We start from the raw sequence: 6,635 nt of genomic DNA on the forward strand, positions 1-6,635 counted from the left end.
ATACTACACTGACCACTTCTAAAGCTCAAGCAACACTACCAATTAGTGAATAATTTGGAGCAACTTGTAATGACATTATTAATGGATCAAGGCATAGAATCCCAACAAGTGCCAACAACAATATTCCTATTCTCTGGACTAAACTTGAAAGCATTCCAAAACGTCAAAAGACTGCGTGTCACCTGCATCTTCATGCCTTAGAGGTTTCTGGTTTTAATTTCACTTCCAATATTCAAAAAGCATAACATTGTGGTGGATCTCTGCAAAATCTCCATGAATTCTGAGCCACAGCTGCTAAAGGAATAAGTAACATTTTTGATCAACAAGAGTAGCTTAGATTTCCCATGAACCCAGAATTAACTGCACTGGATTTACGTTCATGAAATAGAGATCTTAATTCTGAACGTACAATCACTCTTTGCTGATCTATCTCAGCAAAAGTATGCAATTATTAGGTCACATTTTACCCACGTTACCATGTCTGTTCTCTCTAGATATGAAATTAAATGGGAGCATTCAGCTTTCAAATGGAGGACTGGATTAACAGATCAATGGGGGGATTGTGCATTACAGTCAAGATATGTAAACCAGCAATTTAGGGAGGATCCAATTACAGACTCTCAGCCTCCTGTTACTGAGTCATGAAGTCAGACAAATGAACATTGCTCTATCAGTATGATTTACTGATTGAGTGTGTTAGCTGGCTTATCAGGTAAAGGTAAAGTCAACATAGTCCCACATTCTTGTTATAGAGATGAGGAGTTTAAAATGATAGTCACCATGCCTCAGACAATGGGCAATAATGAGAAGGCAGGTCTTTCATGGTAACCCCAGTCAGTGTGGGTACTGAACCCACATTATTGACATTACTTTGCATTGCAAACCAGCTGTTCAACCAACTGAGCTAACCAATAAGTCATACAATGAGTTAGAAGATAAAAATCGAATTATTCAATTCTTGATATTACCCTGAAAGAACTGCATTGCCAATAGAGGGGTGTGACAGTGAGGAAGGGTTTATGCCCAAAATGTCGATTCTCCTGTTCCTCGGATGCTGCCTGACCTGCTGGATTTTTCCAGCACTACACTCTCGACAATAGAGGAGTGTGACAGTGGAAAGTGGCCACCAGTGGCATTCCAACTTCTGTCATCGAGCTACATTTCACAGACAATGCCTGTGAGTACAGACACTCTCAGGACATGCCTCAATGATAGTTTGTAGCTTATGAGGACCTCAGATTAAACATCAGGAAAACAAGTTTATGACCAGCCAACTCCGAACAAACAACACTGCCCCCTGCCCCCACAGCTACCAAGATCCACAGTGAACCCCTAGAGAACACGGATCATTTCCCATATCTCAGGAGTCGCCTCTCAATATGAGCAGACATTGTCAATGAAATCCAGCATTGATTCCAATGTGCCAGTACAGCCTTTGGATACCTGAGGTACAGAGTGTCTGAAATCCGAGACCTCAAATCCATCATCACACAAGTGGCCTACAGAGCAGCCGTGGACCCCACCCTCCTGTATCCACCAGAAACATGGAGCAAATACAACGTACACCTCAAATCCCTGGAGAGTAATCACCAACACTGCCTTTGCAAAATCCTGCAAATCCCTTGGCAGGACAGGTGTATCAGCATGAGAATCCTCTCCCCTGTCGATATTCACAGTATTGTGACCAGCTGCAATGGGCAGGCCACATTATCTGCGCGCCCGACGTAAGACTCCCTAAACAAGTGCTCCATTCTGAGCTCCACCATGGTAAGCAATCACTAGAAGGGCAGAGGAAATACTACACCCTGAAAGTCTCCCTAAACAAATACAACATTTTCAACTGCGCTTGTCCTAAACGCACCAACTGGAGAAGAAGCAGCCGCAAAGGTGCTAACCATATCGAGCGTCATGAGTGGAATGCGTGAAAGCTGAGGTGCAAGCAGCGGAAAGAGCGTTTAGAGTCCAGAACAGTCCACCCATCTCCCCCCTCAAACACCACCTGCTGCACCTGGGGCAGAGTCTGCCGCTCCAGGATTGGACTAGTTAGCCACTGCTGAATGCATCCCACTGCCGTGGAAGCAAGTCATTCCCAACTCTGAGAGACTGGGTTATGGAAAAAATTTAACAGATTAATTGGGTGCCTCAGTGATCCAGTTGGGTCCGCCAAATTCTTGATTCTACTTAGATCACAGTCCATTCACCCATCACCCCAGTGCTTGCTGAGCTACAATGGCCCCGGCCAAACAACACCTTCATCTTAGAAATCTCATCCATGTTTTTCATATTGCTCCATAGTGTATCGCTGGCCCACTCACCCCTCTCCCAATCCCTTGAAGTCTCCTCCAGCCCTACAACTCTTTGAAACATCTGCATTCATTTAATTCTAGCCCCTCAAGCATCCGCGATGTGAGTCAAGCCACTGTTACTGCCCATGCTTTCAGTTACCCAGGCTCTAAGCTGCTGAAATCCTTCCCCAAACTCTATCTCTCTTTCCTCTAAGATGCTCTTTAAAGTCAGTTTGATTAACGTTTTGACTACAATCCTTAATATCGCTTTGTGTGGATGAATGCCAAGTTTTGCAGTATAATCATAGAATCCCTACAGTGTGGAAATAGGCCATTTGTCCCATTGAGTCCATACCAACCCTTCAAAGAACATCCAAACATATACTTGCGTGAAGTGCCTCAGGAGGCTTTGCCATATTAAAAATGCTTTATTTTCTAAAAACCTAAAAGCAACTTTCTGCATTGTTGATGAGGAGGAGGAGGAAAGTAGCAAATTAACATTTTTTGATCAGTTATAACAAAGTTATCTGTATACAATTATTATTTTTCCTATGCACAAGACATGTTTGTGACTTCAAACATTTGGAATTTTGTTTTGGTTGTGTAATGTTATTATTAAGGTAGGTAGATAAGCAGTAGGGATTAATAAACAGCCTATAAACAGCAGCAAAACTCAGCTCAATCCAAATTCAGCTAAGCTTATCAAATCCAAATCTAGTCTGACCCAGTAAAAGCACTATTCTGGTCAGCAGCAATGCGAAAACTTGGTTTACTGCCAATGTATGTACATCACACCATCACCAGGAGACAGTGGGCAGGGCAACAACACATCACAATACTATTTCTTTCTTGCACAACAATGTAAAAATTTTAAATGTACTTTTATTTGATGCAAATAACTATCAGTGATTTGTAAAGCCTTATTGATTCTAGTTCTGCACTATCAAAGTTATATATGTTTTATACTCAGTTTTTTTCTGATTTGTTGATTGTACTTGTTAACTACAAGACAACGTCATGCTCTACCATCTAATAGATTAATCAAAACAATAATTTCTCATATTACAAGTTACTTTTTAAAATGTATACTAGACTTTCATAATAAGTTATTCCTAATTCTGTCAATCTCTTGGTCTTTAAAATCCATGGTCTATTGAAAAAATCTTTGGTCTGATTCTAGACTACTCTCAATGGGTGCTCCAGCACATTGTAATACAGTGTTTTCTTGAGGCCTCCTTTTAAGATCTTTTTTTTATTTTTGAGGGCTACTTCTTGGTTTTCAATGTATATTTGGATTACAATTAGATCCTATTTCTTTACAAATAATGTAACATTTGCTATTTGTCTTAGCTACTCCTTGTGTTAGCAAGTTCTACATTTCCACCATTGGCTGGGTTCTCATATTCTTGCAAACACAAGATCATCCAAAACTCTGCTGCCTGTGCCTTGACAAATAGCAAGTTCCTTTGCCCTATCACCTCTGTTGACTTGCTTGGATTGTCATTCAACCAATGCCTTGTCTTTAATGTTTTCTTCCTGGTTTATTCTATCAAATGTCTTTATATCATAAGGTAACATCATCGTCTGTATCTGTGTTGAATTTTATTTTAGGGGTTCCTTCTTTAGATAGATAAAATTTCAAGAAATCCAAAGACTATATGAAATCTGCGAGCTGGGTTCTGCAACTCAGTATTCTATAAACTAACTTTGTAAGTAACATAAGTCAACCACATTGCTATGGGTCTGGAGTTACATGTAAGCCCAACCAGGTAAGGAAGACCAATTTATTTCCTTACAGGACATTGGTGAACCAGATAACTTTTCAATGACATTTGACAGTGGTTACATGGCTGCCATTAGTCTGGCTTTTAATTCCAGATGTTTAAAAAGAATGAATTCAAATTTCACCATTTCTCATAGAAATATAGAATCTATACAGTGTGGAAAGAGGCCATTCAGCTCACAGAGTCTACACTGACCCTCTGAAGAGCATCCCCCCAGACCCAGCCCCCATCCTATCCCTGTAACCTCATATTTCCCATAGCTAATCCATCTAACCTACACCTCCCTGCACAATAGGGGACAATTTAGTATGGCCAGTCCACCTAACCTGCACATCTTTTGTGGGATTCATAATGACATTCTGAGAGCATTAGGCTGGAGTTCTGGATTACTAGTCCAGTGACCTTACCACGACACCATCACCTCATCTGTCTGGTAGCTCTTGGACCCATGGGGTCCTTGAATTTCTGGGACAAGTCTCACTGTTGGCTTGACAAATACCTGTACGACAAAAAGGATGTTACAGGGATCTCACCGGTTCTCTGTGCAGCAGCCAAAATCTCCATCACTTCCAAAAGATTCTGCCTTGTGCTCAGATTCCCATCTTCCTGCTGAGTTTAGTTTAAAGTCTCCCTAACTGCTCTGGAAACTGAAACAATTTGGATTACTGCATAGCAGCAGGGAGGATGAGTACTTCCTGGATCAGATCAAGGGCAGAGTTAGAACAACAAAGTACTTTCTAAGAGTTGCTGAGCTGGAGCAGATAACAGAGTTATGGAAGGGCGGGGCAATAAAGGAGTTGAAAACCAGGAAGAAAACATTAAAGACAAGGCATTGATTGAATGACAACCCAAGCAGGTCAACAGAGGTGATAGGGCAAAGGAACTTGCTATTTGTCAAGGCACAGGCAGCAGAGTTTGGATGATCTTGTGTTTGCAAGATTATGAGAACCCAGCCAATGGTGGAAATGTAGCTAACACAAGGAGTAGCTGAGACAAATAGAAAATGTTACATTACTTGTAAAGAAATAGGATCTAATTGTAATCCAAATATATATCCTGGCTGTCGCATTTACTACTGCCTTGCAGTCAGGTGCCAAGCAACAATATATCAGTCCATAGACCACATGCAAATAAGAGATGTAATCAATTCATGCCGCATGTTATTATTTATGAGAACCAGAAAACATAACAGTATAGTTATATTTAAGGGCTAGATAAACACATGAGGAAAAACTAACTAAAAGGATTAGCAGTTGGTTTTCTATCAAGTAGGCTAGTAGAGGTTCTATCGTGACAATGGTTCATAACCCTAGTGTGTATTATGGTATATCAAAATTTTAAGTACCACGTGTATTTTTTTTAGACATACAAGCCAAAAGATGGCTTAGGATTTAAAGCAGGTGGTTATCTAAAAAACCTTTTGTATTACACCAGAGGAATCATATAATGTTGTACCTTAAGTGTGTTAAGATAATTTCAGACAGCAACAATTCAAAGAGAGATGCTATTCGAAAATTGACCTGTGATCTCCTTTGGGTTGTATCCTAGGTTGTGAATATGACCTGAGTTGACAGAAAGGTAATTCTGGGTGAAAGACATGCGTATGTTTTATCCCTCCTGGAATTTATAGGAAAGGGTTTAAAACCAATTGTAAGCCCTGCTCTCTGTATATTCAGGAGCTAGAGAGTTGACATGCTACAGTGCCAGCATATGAGTCAAGTCCCATCCGCAGGGAAGAGTCACAGACAAGGGCTCACATGCTGCCTCCACATGTACAGGTAAAAGGACACAAGGTCACTTTCTGACTGGTGAAGAAGGGCTTATGCCCGAAACGTCGATTCCCCTGCTCCTTGGATGCTGCCTGACCTGCTGCGCTTTTCCAGCACCACATTTTTCAGCTGTGAAAACAAGGCCACTTTTGAATGAACTGCAACAAGATTTTCCAAACAGCCATCCAACTGTCAATGTCAGTGCTATGAAAATCATCCACATTAAGAACCTCAATGTTTCACACTCCATTTGTCATGGGCAAGCCAAAGACAGATTCAGATTGTTTTTAAAGTTTTAGTTTCTTGACTTGCCTCTCATTTCTAATGTGCATGTACGGGTCACATTTTATTATTGTTTCTCACAGCTTATTAGTTAATAACCGTAGCATTATCCAGCTCCTTTCAGTTCCAAGGAAGAGTCAAACTTGGATTCAAAACATTAACTCTATTTCTGTTTCCACTGATGTTGCCAGACTTGCAGAGTTTCTTTAGTACCTTCTGTTTTTATTTCAGATCTCCTGCATCTGCAGTATTTTGCTTTTAGCTAATAAATTCTCTCCACTTTACCTCAAGAAAACCTAGTTAAATTAGCTCCTTTTAAAATATAAAAGTACTTGGACTGGGAATAGGAATCCATGGGAGGATGGATCATTTTTAAAGTTATCTTGCTGGGGGTGGGTTTCAGCAAAGCCATACAGCCTGTTTATCCTTCCGGTCCCAGGAATGTAACTATTTTGGGGTGACAGGGGGCATTATCCAATCCAACATCATCAGAAATTGAGGATAGGTGTTCAGGG

The sequence above is a fragment of the Hemiscyllium ocellatum genome, chromosome 34 (assembly GCF_020745735.1).
Source record: "Hemiscyllium ocellatum isolate sHemOce1 chromosome 34, sHemOce1.pat.X.cur, whole genome shotgun sequence".
Lineage (NCBI taxonomy): Eukaryota > Metazoa > Chordata > Chondrichthyes > Orectolobiformes > Hemiscylliidae > Hemiscyllium > Hemiscyllium ocellatum.